The sequence below is a fragment of the Pseudophryne corroboree genome, chromosome 1 (genome assembly GCF_028390025.1).
Source record: "Pseudophryne corroboree isolate aPseCor3 chromosome 1, aPseCor3.hap2, whole genome shotgun sequence".
NCBI classification, from domain to species: Eukaryota; Metazoa; Chordata; class Amphibia; order Anura; family Myobatrachidae; genus Pseudophryne; species Pseudophryne corroboree.
This window is the reverse complement of record NC_086444.1, coordinates 669,592,015-669,606,848: the sequence shown is the minus strand read 5'-3', so window position 1 is coordinate 669,606,848 and position 14,834 is coordinate 669,592,015.

Here is a 14,834-nt window from a genome sequence, read left to right as displayed (position 1 = left end):
GGTACAGCAGTGGCCTTCCGTACTACTATATATAGTATACTGGTGGTCACTGTGTCAGCAAACTGCAAAACTAAAATGCACCACAGGTATAGAATGTAGATGGATAGTATACTTAATGAATGACGACACAGAGGTAGGTACAGCAGTGGCCTTCCGTACTGCTTTATATAGTATACTGGTGGTCACTGTGTCAGCAAACTGCAAAACTAAAATGCACCACAGGTATAGAATGTAGATGGATCGTATACTTAATGAATGACGACACAGAGGTAGGTACAGCAGTGGCCTTCCGTACTGCTATATATAGTATACTGGTGGTCACTGTGTCAGCAAACTGCAAAACTAAAATGCACCACAGGTATAGAATGTAGATGGATAGTATACTTAATGAATGACGACACAGAGGTAGGTACAGCAGTGGCCTTCCGTACCGTACTGCTATATATAGTATACTGGTGGTCACTGTGTCAGCAAACTGCAAAACTAAAATGCACCACAGGTATAGAATGTAGATGGATAGTATACTTAATGAATGACGACACAGAGGTAGGTACAGCAGTGGCCTTCCATACTGCTTTATATAGTATACTGGTGGTCACTGTGTCAGCAAACTGCAAAACTAAAATGCACCACAGGTATAGAATGTAGATGGATAGTATACTTAATGAATGACGACACAGAGGTAGGTACAGCAGTGACCTTCCATACTGTACTGCTATATATAGTATACTGGTGGTCACTGTGTCAGCAAACTGCAAAACTAAAATGCACCACAGGTATAGAATGTAGATGGATAGTATACTTAATGAATGACGACACAGAGGTAGGTACAGCAGTGGCCTTCCGTACTGCTATATATAGTACACTGGTGGTCACTGTGTCAGCAAACTGCAAAACTAAAATGCACCACAGGTATAGAATGTAGATGGATAGTATACTTAATGAATGACGACACAGAGGTAGGTACAGCAGTGGCCTTCCGTACCGTACTGCTATATATAGTATACTGGTGGTCACTGTGTCAGCAAACTGCAAAACTAAAATGCACCACAGGTATAGAATGTAGATGGATAGTATACTTAATGAATGACGACACAGAGGTAGGTACAGCAGTGGCCTTCCGTACTGCTATATATAGTATACTGGTGGTCACTGTGTCAGCAAACTGCAAAACTAAAATGCACCACAGGTATAGAATGTAGATGGATAATATACTTAATGAATGACGACACAGAGGTAGGTACAGCAGTTGCCTTCCGTACTGCTATATATAGTATACTGGTGGTCACTGTGTCAGCAAACTGCAAAACTAAAATGCACCACAGGTATAGAATGTAGATGGATAGTATACTTAATGAATGACGACACAGAGGTAGGTACAGCAGTGGCCTTCCGTACCGTACTGCTATATATAGTATACTGGTGGTCACTGTGTCAGCAAACTGCAAAACTAAAATGCACCACAGGTATAGAATGTAGATGGATAGTATACTTAATGAATGACGACACAGAGGTAGGTACAGCAGCGGCCTACCGAACTGCTATATATAGTATACTGGTGGTCACTGTGTCAGCAAACTGCAAAACTAAAATGCACCACAGGTATAGAATGTAGATTGATAGTATACTTAATGAATGACGACACAGAGGTAGGTACAGCAGTGGCCTACCGTACTGCTATATATAGTATACTGGTGGTCACTGTGTCAGCAAACTGCAAAACTAAAATGCACCACAGATATAGAATGTAGATGGATAGTATACTTAATGAATGACGACACAGAGGTAGGTACAGCAGTGGCCTACCATACTGCTATATATAGTATACTGGTGGTCACTGTGTCAGCAAACTGCAAAACTAAAATGCACCACAGGTATAGAATGTAGATGGATAGTATACTTAATGAATGACGACACAGAGGTAGGTACAGCAGTGGCCTTCCGTACCGTACTGCTATATATAGTATACTGGTGGTCACTGGTCAGCAAAACTCTGCACTGTACTCCTCCTATATAATATTAATTATACTGGTGGTCCCCAGTCCCCACAATAAAGCAGCACACTGAGCACAGATATGGGGGTATATTTACTAAGGTCCCGATTTTGACCGAGATGCCGTTTTTTTCTTCAAAGTGTCATCTCGGTAATTTACTAAGCAAAAATCATGGCAGTGATGAGGGCATTCGTAATATTTTGGAAGTCCTAGGAAAAAAATCACGAATCAATACACCATCGGTCAAATACGCCTGCAATTTGCTAGAAATCGGGAATTTACTAAAAAGTGCAAAACACAAACACTGCAGACAATAGCCAAACACTGCCGTGATAAAATACAAATCGTGAAAAAGTGCTAAAAAAAAAACAGACCTGCTTTTTTATCCCGTGTTTGTATAGGCATGCACGGATCCATGAGATCCGTGCATGTTTTTCAGTGGGAAGGGGGGGGAAATGTTATAAATTTTCAGAAAAAAAATTGCGTGGGGTCCCCCCTCCTAAGGCAAACCAGCCTCGGGCTCTTTGAGCCGATCCTGGTTGCAGAAATATGGGGGAAAAATGCACAGGGGTTCCCCCATATTTAAGCAACCAGCATTGGGCTCTGCGCCTGGTCCTGGTTCCAAAAATACGGGGGACAAAAAGAGTAGGGGTCCCCCGTATTTTTGAAACCAGCACCGGGCTCCACTAGCTGGACAGATAATGTCACAGCCGGGGGTCAATTTTATACAGTGCCTTGCGGCCGTGGCATCAAATATCCAACTAGTCACCCCTGGCCGGGGTACCCTGGGGGAGTGGGGACCCCTTCAATCAAGGGGTCCCCCCCCCAGCCACCCAAGGGCCAGGGGTGAAGCCCGAGGCTGTCCCCCCCATCCAATGGGCTGCGGATGGGGGGCTGATAGCCTTTGTGATAAGTGTTTGATATTGTTTTTAGTAGCAGTAATACAAGGCCCAGCAAGCCTCCCCCGCAAGCTGGTACTTGGAGAACCACAAGTACCAGCATGCGGCGGAAAAATGGGCCCGCTGGTACCTGTAGTACTACTACTAAAAAAATACCACAATAAAGACATTACACACACACCTTGACAGTATAACTTTAATACATCCATCCACACCTCCATATACACATACTTACCTTATGTTCCCACGCAGGTCGGTCCTCTTCTCCAGTAGAATCCATGGTGTACCTGTTGAAAAAATTATACTCACATAATCCATGGTTGAAGGCTCCTCGGTAACTCCTTTTGTAATCCACGTACTTGAAAAAATAAAAAAACGGATACCCGACCACGAACTGAAAGGGGACCCATGTTTTCACATGGGCCCCCTTTCCCCGAATGCCAGAAACCCCCTCTGACTGATGTCTAAGTGGGTTTCTTCAGCCAATCAGGGAGCGCCACGTTGTGGCACCCTCCTGATCGGCTGTGTGCTCCTGTACTGTCTGACAGGCGGCACACGGCAGTGTTACAATGTAGCGCCTATGCGCTCCATTGTAACCAATGGTGGGAACTTTCAGGTCAGCGGTGAGGTCACTTTCGGTCAACCGCTGACCTGAAAGTTCCCACCATTGGTTACAATGGAGCGCATAGGCGCTACATTGTAACACTGCCGTGTGCCGCCTGTCATACAGTACAGGAGCACACAGCCGATCGGGAGGGTGCTACAACGTGGCGCTCCCTGATTGGCTGAGGAAACCCACTTAGACATCAGTCAGAGTGGGTTTCTGGCATTCGGGGAAAGGGGGCCCATGTGAAAACATGGGTCCCCTTTCAGTTCGTGGTCGGGTATTAGTTTTTTTATTTTTTCAAGTACGTGGATTACAAAAGGATTTACCGAGGAGCCGAAAACACTGGATTATGTGAGTATAATTTTTTCTACAGGTACACCATGGATTCTACTGGAGAAGTGGACCGACCTGCGTGGGAACATAAGGTAAGTATGTGTATATGGAGGTGTGGATGGATGTATTAAAGTTATACTTTCAAGGTGTGTGTGTAATGTCTTTATTGGGGTATTTTTTTAGTAGTAGTACTACAGGTACCAGCGGGCCCATTTTTCCGCCGCATGCTGGTACTTGTGGTTCTCCAAGTACCAGCTTGCGGGGGAGGCTTGCTGGGCCTTGTAGTACTGCTACTAAAAACAATATCAAACACTTATCACAAAGGCTATCAGCCCCCCATCCGCAGCCCATTGGATGGGGGGGACAGCCTCGGGCTTCACCCCTGGCCCTTGGGTGGCTGGGGGGGGGACCCCTTGATTGAAGGGGTCCCCACTCCCCCAGGGTACCCCGGCCAGGGGTGACTAGTTGGATATTTGATGCCACGGACGCAAGGCACTGTATAAAAGTGACCCCGGCTGTGGCATTATCTGTCCAGCTAGTGGAGCCCGGTGCTGGTTTCAAAAATACGGGGGACCCCTACTCTTTTTGACCCCTGTATTTTTGGAACCTGGACCTGGCGCAGAGCCCGATGCTGGTTGCTTAAATATGGTGGAACCCCTGTCCATTTTTTCCCCATATTTCTGCAACCAGGATCGGCTCAAAGAGCCCGAGGCTGGTTTGCCTTAGGAGGGGGGACCCCACGCAATTTTTTTTTTACATTTAAACTTTATTTATTTTTTTAACAAAGTGCACAATGAAGCCCAGCACGGATCTCTCAGATCCGGCCGAGATTCATTGTATTAAAGTCGGCAGTGTTTTACAAGTCACTCACGTAAAACACTGCCTAAAAAAACGAATGACATCGACATCGGAAAACCCGAAAATGCAGAATACGGCAGCTTAGTAAATTAGTCGTAATCAATTCAAAAAGTTGCATATTTACACTTTCGATGTCATTCGTGATTGAACTTTGACCTCAAACGGGAAAACACGAATCTTAGTAAATTTACCCCATGGAGTGTTTTTCAGGCAGACTACGTATACTGGTGGTCACTGTCAGCAATACTCTGCACTGTACTCCTGCTATATAATACAGCTGCTCCCCAGTCCCCACAATTAAGCAGTGTGAGCACAGATATATTATGCAGCACACTGAGCACAGATATGGTATGGAGCGTTTTTTTCAGGCAGAGAACGGATAAAACTGGTGGTCACTTATCAGCAAAACTCTGCACTGTACTCCTCCTAACAGCTGCTCCCCAGTCCTCCCCACAATTAAGCAATAAAGCAATCAAGTTCAACAATAAACGGAGAGGACGCTAGCCACGTCCTCTCCCTATCATCTCCAATGCACGAGTGAAAATGGCGGCGACGCGCGGCTGCTTATATAGAATCCAAATCTCGCGAGAATCCGACAGCGGGATGATGACGTTCGGGCGCGCTCGGGTTAGCCGAGCAAGGCGGGAAGGTTCGAACCTGCCTCGGACCCGTGTAAAATGGGTGAAGTTCGGGGGGTTCGGTTTCCGAGAAACCGAACCCGCTCATCTCTAGTTGGGACCTGTCACCAACTTTTGACTTGTGGAGAGAACAGTCTCTAATGAGGTGACAAGAACTCCCACAGTAGAAACAGAGGTGAAGCTGCTTGCGATACCGGCATTCAGCTTCTGTGAGTTTGGAGCGAGGGTATCTCTGGAATTTTCCCTCTCTCTGCACAGGAGGAGAAAGTTTGGTTTTAAGGAAGTCTGACACAGTGGTTGAATTAGTATCAGTAGACTGAGCAGGACTTTTTACTGTGTCTAAAGCACCTCCTAGGATTTGAGGTATTATTGGAATAATTCTTAATAGAAGACTTTCAAGTTGTTCCAATAGATGACAGAGAATCCTAATTGGTTCAGGTTTCACAGCAGGAGACAGAGGAGTCCTGGAACCTTTGAAAGAGGAAGTCGCCCTCTCTGGAGAATTAGCTTTAAAGGGAGTGCCATAGGACGGACTTGAACGAGGTCCAACCATAGGAATGGATTGTGCAGGAAAAGGTGGAATATCTGGAGCAGGAGTGACTTGAACAGGAGCAAGAGGAGAAACTGAACTTGTAAGGGATTGCTGCAAAATATCCAAGCAGGTAGACCTTCCCTGTAGAAACAGGATCACTTGCTGTTGCGCAGCCTCTTGACCATCGAGTCACGATGCAAAACCTTGGAGGGCCCCTGACCCCACACGCTGACCGCCGTCTGAGTCCATGGGCCTTGAACAAACTGTCAGGTCTGTAACTCTGTCTGTTCCCGGAGGGGGCACTAGTGGGTCAGTGGTGGTGCGGTGGAGAAAACGAGGAGGCTTTAGAAAGTTTCTGCGCATGTGCGCATTGATGTTTATTAACACACAGGAGTATAAACAGTGACTGAAACACAAAGGTAATGCTGCTGATTGAAAGTCAATGGCCCTCATTCCAAGTTGATCGCTCGCTAGCTGCTTTTAGCAGCAGTGCAAACGCTAAGCCGCCGCCCTCAGGGAGTGTATCTTAGCTTAGCAGAAGTGCGACCAAAAGGTTAGCAGAATAGTGCTGAATTTTTTCCAAGCAGTTTCTGAGTAGCTTCAAACCTACTCCTTCCTTGCGATCACTTCAGACTGTTTGGTTCCTGGTTTGACGTCACAAACACGCCCTGCGTTCGGCCAGCCACTCCCCCGTTTCCTCAGGCACGCTTGCGTTTATACCTGACACGCCTGCATTTTTTAGCACACTCCCGGTAAACGGCCAGTTACCACCCATAAACATCCACTTCCTGTCAATCACTCTACGATCAGCAGAGCGACTGAAAAGCGTTGCTCGGCCTTGTGTGAAACTGCATCGTTTTGTGTGAAAGTATGTCGCGCGTGCGCACTGTGGCCCGTACGCATGCGCAGAAATGCCAATTTTTAGCCTGATCGCTGCGCTGCGAACAACGGCAGCTAGCGATCAACTCGGAATGACCCCCAATGAGAGTAACTAAACGATGATTAACTTGACAGTCGGCAGTAACAGAAATTAATATGCAGATGGAAACAGATGCAATTGATGACAGGAATATCAGGCAGTAAATAACTCTGGTAAATGGTTTTAAAAAGTCAATGATATTAAATAGCAATGATTGGTTTTGTAGTAGGTAAAACGGAAACAATATGCAGATGAAGCAGATGCAACTGAAGACATGATTATAGGCAATACATAACTCCGCTGGATAGTTTGGAAACCAACAATGAGGATACACACAGTCTGTACATAGGCACACGTCCACTAAGCCAAGCAAGGCCCAAGCAGGAGACAGTCTATAACACAGCAAGTTGGTAGATTAAGTGCTGAATGCAATTGCACAGTGCAGAGTTGCTGGTAATTACTACACAGGTGAGAATGGTGAGAAACACCTGGAGAAAGTCTCTTACTGCAAGTAGTGTGGAGGCTAACTGTGGCAGTAGGTCGTAGGAAAGCTGGAGTAAATGCTGGGACCTGTAGTTCCTCAGGAATACTGGAACAGGGAGATCACTTGGAGACGCCAGGAATAGAAGAACGCTGGAAACAGAAGATTGAAGACTGGAAACTGCTGGGACCTGTAGTTCCACAGGAATACTGGAACCAGGAGATCACTTGGAGATGCCAGAACTTAGGAGATCGCTGGAAACAGGAGATTGTAGACTGGAGATTGGAACTGGAAACTGCTGGGACCTGTAGTTCCACAGGACTAATACACAGGGGAATCTCTGAAGACAGAAGCTTGAAGCCAGGAGACGCTTGTTCACAGGATGTGATGCGTTGTTCAAGGCAATGATACTGAGCAGGAACTCTGAGTATATACCCCCTGGTCAGCAGGGATTGGAGAATCAAGTCATGTGAGCGCCCAATGCTCAGGAGTGGATAGCACCAAGTCAGCTGACTGCAGGTGTCATGGCAGCACCCATACTCTGGAGATGGTGGGAATACATCGGGGTACATGCTGTATGGCAAGCGGGGTACACACTGGAGAGAGTCTCTGCGCATTGCAGGCAATCATAGAATATGCTGCCAGGCTGAGGATGTGACCTCCGGAGGCCAGTACATCAGAGCACTGGTAAGTGACGTGATGCAAAATGTAGATTCCTGACATAAGTGACATACTCCTTACCGACCACAGGCCAGTGCGAAGGTGAAGAGAATGAATAGCACTATTAAAAACAAGCTGAGCAAAGTGATGGCTGAAACTGGACTGTTGTGGCCGGAAGCACTGCCACTAGTGTTGTACAGCATCAGAACCACTCCCAGCTTACCGCTTAACATATCACCCTTTGAAATTCTTTTTGGACGACAGCCCCATGTAATGATAGATTCCCAGGATGATCTGAAATGCAATAATGAAATGACTGTACAATAATTGGTTAGGATGAACCAGCAATTGAGAAACCAGCTAAGGAAGTTGAAACTGGGTATTCCTGACCCACCAAACAGTAATTGTCATGAAATTGAACCTGGGGACTATGTGATGATTCAAAATTTTCTATGCTCAGGTTGCCTCATAGACAGGTGGGAAGGACCGTATCAAGTTTTGTTGATCAGCACGACAGTATTGAAGGTTGCCGAGAGAGAGACTTGGGTCCACTTGTCCCACTGCAAGAAGGTTGCTAACCCGGAGAAAACTTGTGATAAAGAGAAAGGTGAAGAAAACCTGATATCACTGGAGAATTTGTTTCGGGAAAGCTGAAAGGCAAGACTGTTGAACTGCACCTGAGCATGGTGAACAGCGAAATCAAGGACTGTTATCTTAATTTTTTTATCTCCAAACAGCCCCCCTCTTCATTTTTTCCCCTCCCCTTTTTCCATGCTGAAATGGATCCACATCAAGAGGCTGTATTCCAGATTTTTCTTGTGACTCTATTTTTGATCAGGACAATTTGTTTTTGCGATGGCCCCCCGAGAAGTTGAGCAAGGATCTGGAATGGGTTCTGATGGAGAGGATGAATTTGTAGGACCCCAGGATCAGTCCATCACTTTGGTCAAAGCTGGTATAAGTAAGAGATCTGGTAGTCACGGAGCTCGGAGGCAATGTGAAGGGTTGTTGTCTGATGAATACTGCATATGTAAGTACTGCGATAACATAGTCAAAGATGAGTGCATTCAGAGATGTCAATCAAACAATAATATCAATATTGATGGACATCCTTTGAGTGACTATCACTCATTAGTGGGTACGGTTAAACCAAACAGAATGCTGGGTGTGCTCACAGGTACCTCAAGGATAGGGTAAATCGGGATTAGTGCCATACCCATTAACCGTAAATGAGGTACTCCAATTGCATGGTGGGAGACCGGTGGACAGAAAATACAATATATCTAGACTCCCTAGCCTAAAGCTCCACCAGTTCCACGTATATAGATCACTACTCTGTTTCAACATAACCAATTTACGAAAACCAGGAAATTGGGAAATGACTTGGAACAATCAGACAATGACCTTCTCACATAGAGCTGACAAAGAACTAGAGATGAGCGGGTTCGGTTTCTCTGAATCCGAACCCGCCCGAACTTCATGGTTTTTTTCACGGGTCCGAGCAGACTCGGATCCTCCCGCCTTGCTCGGTTAACCCGAGCGCGCCCAAACGTCATCATGACGCTGTCGGATTCTCGCGAGACTCGGATTCTATATAAGGAGCCGCGCGTCGCCGCCATTTTCACACGTGCATTGAGATTGATAGGGAGAGGACGTGGCTGGCGTCCTCTCCATTTAGATTAGAAGAGAGAGAGAGAGAGAGAGATTGACCTGATTTACTGGAGCTTAGGAGTACTGTAGAAGTGTAGAGAGTGCAGAGTTTACTAGTGACTGACCACAGTGACCACCAGACAGTGCAGTTTTATTTAATATATCCGTTCTCTGCCTGAAAAAAACGATACACACAGTGACTCAGTCACATACCATATCTGTGTGCACTGCTCAGCCCAGTGTGCTGCATCATCTATGTATATATATCTGACTGTGCTCAGCTCACACAGCTTATAATTGTGGGGGAGACTGGGGAGCACTGCAGTGCCAGTTATAGGTTATAGCAGGAGCCAGGAGTACATATTATATTAAAATTAAACAGTGCACACTTTTGCTGCAGGAGTGCCACTGCCAGTGTGACTGACCAGTGACCTGACCACACTGACCACCAGTATAGTTAGTAGTATACTATATTGTGATTGCCTGAAAAAGTTAAACACTCGTCGTGTGACTTCACTTGTGTGGTGTTTTTTTTTTTATTCTATAAAAAACTCATTCTGCTGACAGACAGTGTCCAGCAGGTCCGTCATTATATAATATATACCTGTCCGGCTGCAGTAGTAATATATATATATATTTTATATCATTATTTATCATCCAGTCGCAGCAGACACAGTACGGTAGTTCACGGCTGTAGCTACCTCTGTGTCGGCACTCGGCAGTCCATCCATAATTGTATACCACCTACCCGTGGTTTTTTTTTCTTTCTTCTTTATACATACATACTACTACATCTCTTTATCAACCAGTCTATATTAGCAGCAGACACAGTACAGTACGGTAGTCCACGGCTGTAGCTACCTCTGTGTCGGCACTCGGCAGTCCGTCCATAATTGTATACCACCTACCCGTGGTTTTTTTTTCTTTCTTCTTTATACATACATACTACTACATCTCTTTATCAACCAGTCTATATTAGCAGCAGACACAGTACAGTATGGTAGTTCACGGCTGTAGCTACCTCTGTGTCGGCACTCGGCAGTCCGTCCATAATTGTATACCACCTACCCGTGGTTTTTTTTTCTTTCTTCTTTATACATACATACTACTACATCTCTTTATCAACCAGTCTATATTAGCAGCAGACACAGTACAGTACGGTAGTCCACGGCTGTAGCTACCTCTGTGTCGGCACTCGGCAGTCCGTCCATAATTGTATACCACCTACCCGTGGTTTTTTTTTCTTTCTTCTTTATACATACATACTACTACATCTCTTTATCAACCAGTCTATATTAGCAGCAGACACAGTACAGTACGGTAGTTCACGGCTGTAGCTACCTCTGTGTCGGCACTCGGCAGTCCGTCCATAATTGTATACCACCTACCCGAGGTTTTTTTTTCTTTCTTCTTTATACATACATACTACTACATCTCTTTATCAACCAGTCTATATTAGCAGCAGACACAGTACAGTACGGTAGTTCACGGCTGTAGCTACCTCTGTGTCGGCACTCGGCAGTCCGTCCATAATTGTATACCACCTACCCGAGGTTTTTTTTTCTTTCTTCTTTATACATACATACTACTACATCTCTTTATCAACCAGTCTATATTAGCAGCAGACACAGTACAGTACGGTAGTTCACGGCTGTAGCTACCTCTGTGTCGGCACTCGGCAGTCCGTCCATAATTGTATACCACCTACCCGAGGTTTTTTTTTCTTTCTTCTTTATACATACATACTACTACATCTCTTTATCAACCAGTCTATATTAGCAGCAGACACAGTACAGTACGGTAGTCCACGGCTGTAGCTACCTCTGTGTCGGCACTCGGCAGTCCGTCCATAATTGTATACCACCTACCCGTGGTTTTTTTTTCTTTCTTCTTTATACATACATACTACTACATCTCTTTATCAACCAGTCTATATTAGCAGCAGACACAGTACAAGACGGTAGTTCACGGCTGTAGCTACCTCTGTGTCGGCACTCGGCAGTCCGTCCATAATTGTATACCACCTACCCGTGGTTTTTTTTTCTTTCTTCTTTATACATACATACTACTACATCTCTTTATCAACCAGTCTATATTAGCAGCAGACACAGTACAGTACGGTAGTCCACGGCTGTAGCTACCTCTGTGTCGGCACTCGGCAGTCCGTCCATAATTGTATACTAGTATCCATCCATCTCCATTGTTTACCTGAGGTGCCTTTTAGTTGTGCCTATTAAAATATGGAGAACAAAAATGTTGAGGTTCCAAAATTAGGGAAAGATCAAGATCCACTTCCACCTCGTGCTGAAGCTGCTGCCACTAGTCATGGCCGAGACGATGAAATGCCAGCAACGTCGTCTGCCAAGGCCGATGCCCAATGTCATAGTACAGAGCATGTCAAATCCAAAACACCAAATATCAGTAAAAAAAGGACTCCAAAACCTAAAATAAAATTGTCGGAGGAGAAGCGTAAACTTGCCAATATGCCATTTACCACACGGAGTGGCAAGGAACGGCTGAGGCCCTGGCCTATGTTCATGGCTAGTGGTTCAGCTTCACATGAGGATGGAGGCACTCAGCCTCTCGCTAGAAAAATGAAAAGACTCAAGCTGGCAAAAGCAGTAGCACTGCAAAGAACTGTGCGTTCTTCGAAATCCCAAATCCACAAGGAGAGTCCAATTGTGTCGGTTGCGATGCCTGACCTTCCCAACACTGGACGTGAAGAGCATGCGCCTTCCACCATTTGCACGCCCCCTGCAAGTGCTGGAAGGAGTACCCGCAGTCCAGTTCCTGATAGTCAGATTGAAGATGTCAGTGTTGAAGTACACCAGGATGAGGAGGATATGGGTGTTGCTGGCGCTGGGGAGGAAATTGACCAGGAGGATTCTGATGGTGAGGTGGTTTGTTTAAGTCAGGCACCCGGGGAGACACCTGTTGTCCGTGGGAGGAATATGGCCGTTGACATGCCTGGTGAAAATACCAAAAAAATCAGCTCTTCGGTGTGGAGGTATTTCAACAGAAATGCGGACAACAGGTGTCAAGCCGTGTGTTCCCTTTGTCAAGCTGTAATAAGTAGGGGTAAGGACGTTAACCACCTCGGAACATCCTCCCTTATACGTCACCTGCAGCGCATTCATAATAAGTCAGTGACAAGTTCAAAAACTTTGGGTGACAGCGGAAGCAGTCCACTGACCAGTAAATCCCTTCCTCTTGTAACCAAGCTCACGCAAACCACCCCACCAACTCCCTCAGTGTCAATTTCCTCCTTCCCCAGGAATGCCAATAGTCCTGCAGGCCATGTCACTGGCAATTCTGATGATTCCTCTCCTGCCTGGGATTCCTCCGATGCATCCTTGCGTGTAACGCCTACTGCTGCTGGCGCTGCTGTTGTTGCTGCTGGGAGTCGATGGTCATCCCAGAGGGGAAGTCGTAAGACCACTTTTACTACTTCCACCAAGCAATTGACTGTCCAACAGTCCTTTGCGAGGAAGATGAAATATCACAGCAGTCATCCTACTGCAAAGCGGATAACTGAGGCCTTGGCATCCTGGGTGGTGAGAAACGTGGTTCCGGTATCCATCATTACTGCAGAGCCAACTAGAGACTTGTTGGAGGTACTGTGTCCCCGGTACCAAATACCATCTAGGTTCCATTTCTCTAGGCAGGCGATACCGAAAATGTACACAGACCTCAGAAAAAGAGTCACCAGTGTCCTAAAAAATGCAGCTGTACCCAATGTCCACTTAACCACGGACATGTGGACAAGTGGAGCAGGGCAGGGTCAGGACTATATGACTGTGACAGCCCACTGGGTAGATGTATGGACTCCCGCCGCAAGAACAGCAGCGGCGGCACCAGTAGCAGCATCTCGCAAACGCCAACTCTTTCCTAGGCAGGCTACGCTTTGTATCACCGCTTTCCAGAATACGCACACAGCTGAAAACCTCTTACGGCAACTGAGGAAGATCATCGCGGAATGGCTTACCCCAATTGGACTCTCCTGTGGATTTGTGGCATCGGACAACGCCAGCAATATTGTGTGTGCATTAAATATGGGCAAATTCCAGCACGTCCCATGTTTTGCACATACCTTGAATTTGGTGGTGCAGAATTATTTAAAAAACGACAGGGGCGTGCAAGAGATGCTGTCGGTGGCCAGAAGAATTGCGGGACACTTTCGGCGTACAGGCACCACGTACAGAAGACTGGAGCACCACCAAAAACTACTGAACCTGCCCTGCCATCATCTGAAGCAAGAAGTGGTAACGAGGTGGAATTCAACCCTCTATATGCTTCAGAGGTTGGAGGAGCAGCAAAAGGCCATTCAAGCCTATACAATTGAGCACGATATAGGAGGTGGAATGCACCTGTCTCAAGCGCAGTGGAGAATGATTTCAACGTTGTGCAAGGTTCTGCTGCCCTTTGAACTTGCCACACGTGAAGTCAGTTCAGACACTGCCAGCCTGAGTCAGGTCATTCCCCTCATCAGGCTTTTGCAGAAGAAGCTGGAGACATTGAAGGAGGAGCTAACACGGAGCGATTCCGCTAGGCATGTGGGACTTGTGGATGGAGCCCTTAATTCGCTTAACAAGGATTCACGGGTGGTCAATCTGTTGAAATCAGAGCACTACATTTTGGCCACCATGCTCGATCCTAGATTTAAAGCCTACCTTGGATCTCTCTTTCCGGCAGACACAAGTCTGCTGGGGTTGAAAGACCTGCTGGTGAGAAAATTGTCAAGTCAAGCGGAACGCGACCTGTCAACATCTCCTCCTTCACATTCTCCCGCAACTGGGGGTGCGAGGAAAAGGCTCAGAATTCCGAGCCCACCCGCTGGCGGTGATGCAGGGCAGTCTGGAGCGACTGCTGATGCTGACATCTGGTCCGGACTGAAGGACCTGACAACGATTACGGACATGTCGTCTACTGTCACTGCATATGATTCTCTCACCATTGAAAGAATGGTGGAGGATTATATGAGTGACCGCATCCAAGTAGGCACGTCACACAGTCCATACTTATACTGGCAGGAAAAAGAGGCAATTTGGAGGCCCTTGCACAAACTGGCTTTATTCTACCTAAGTTGCCCTCCCACAAGTGTGTACTCCGAAAGAGTGTTTAGTGCCGCCGCTCACCTTGTCAGCAATCGGCGTACGAGGTTACATCCAGAAAATGTGGAGAAGATGATGTTCATTAAAATGAATTATAATCAATTCCTCCGTGGAGACATTGACCAGCAGCAATTGCCTCCACAAAGTACACA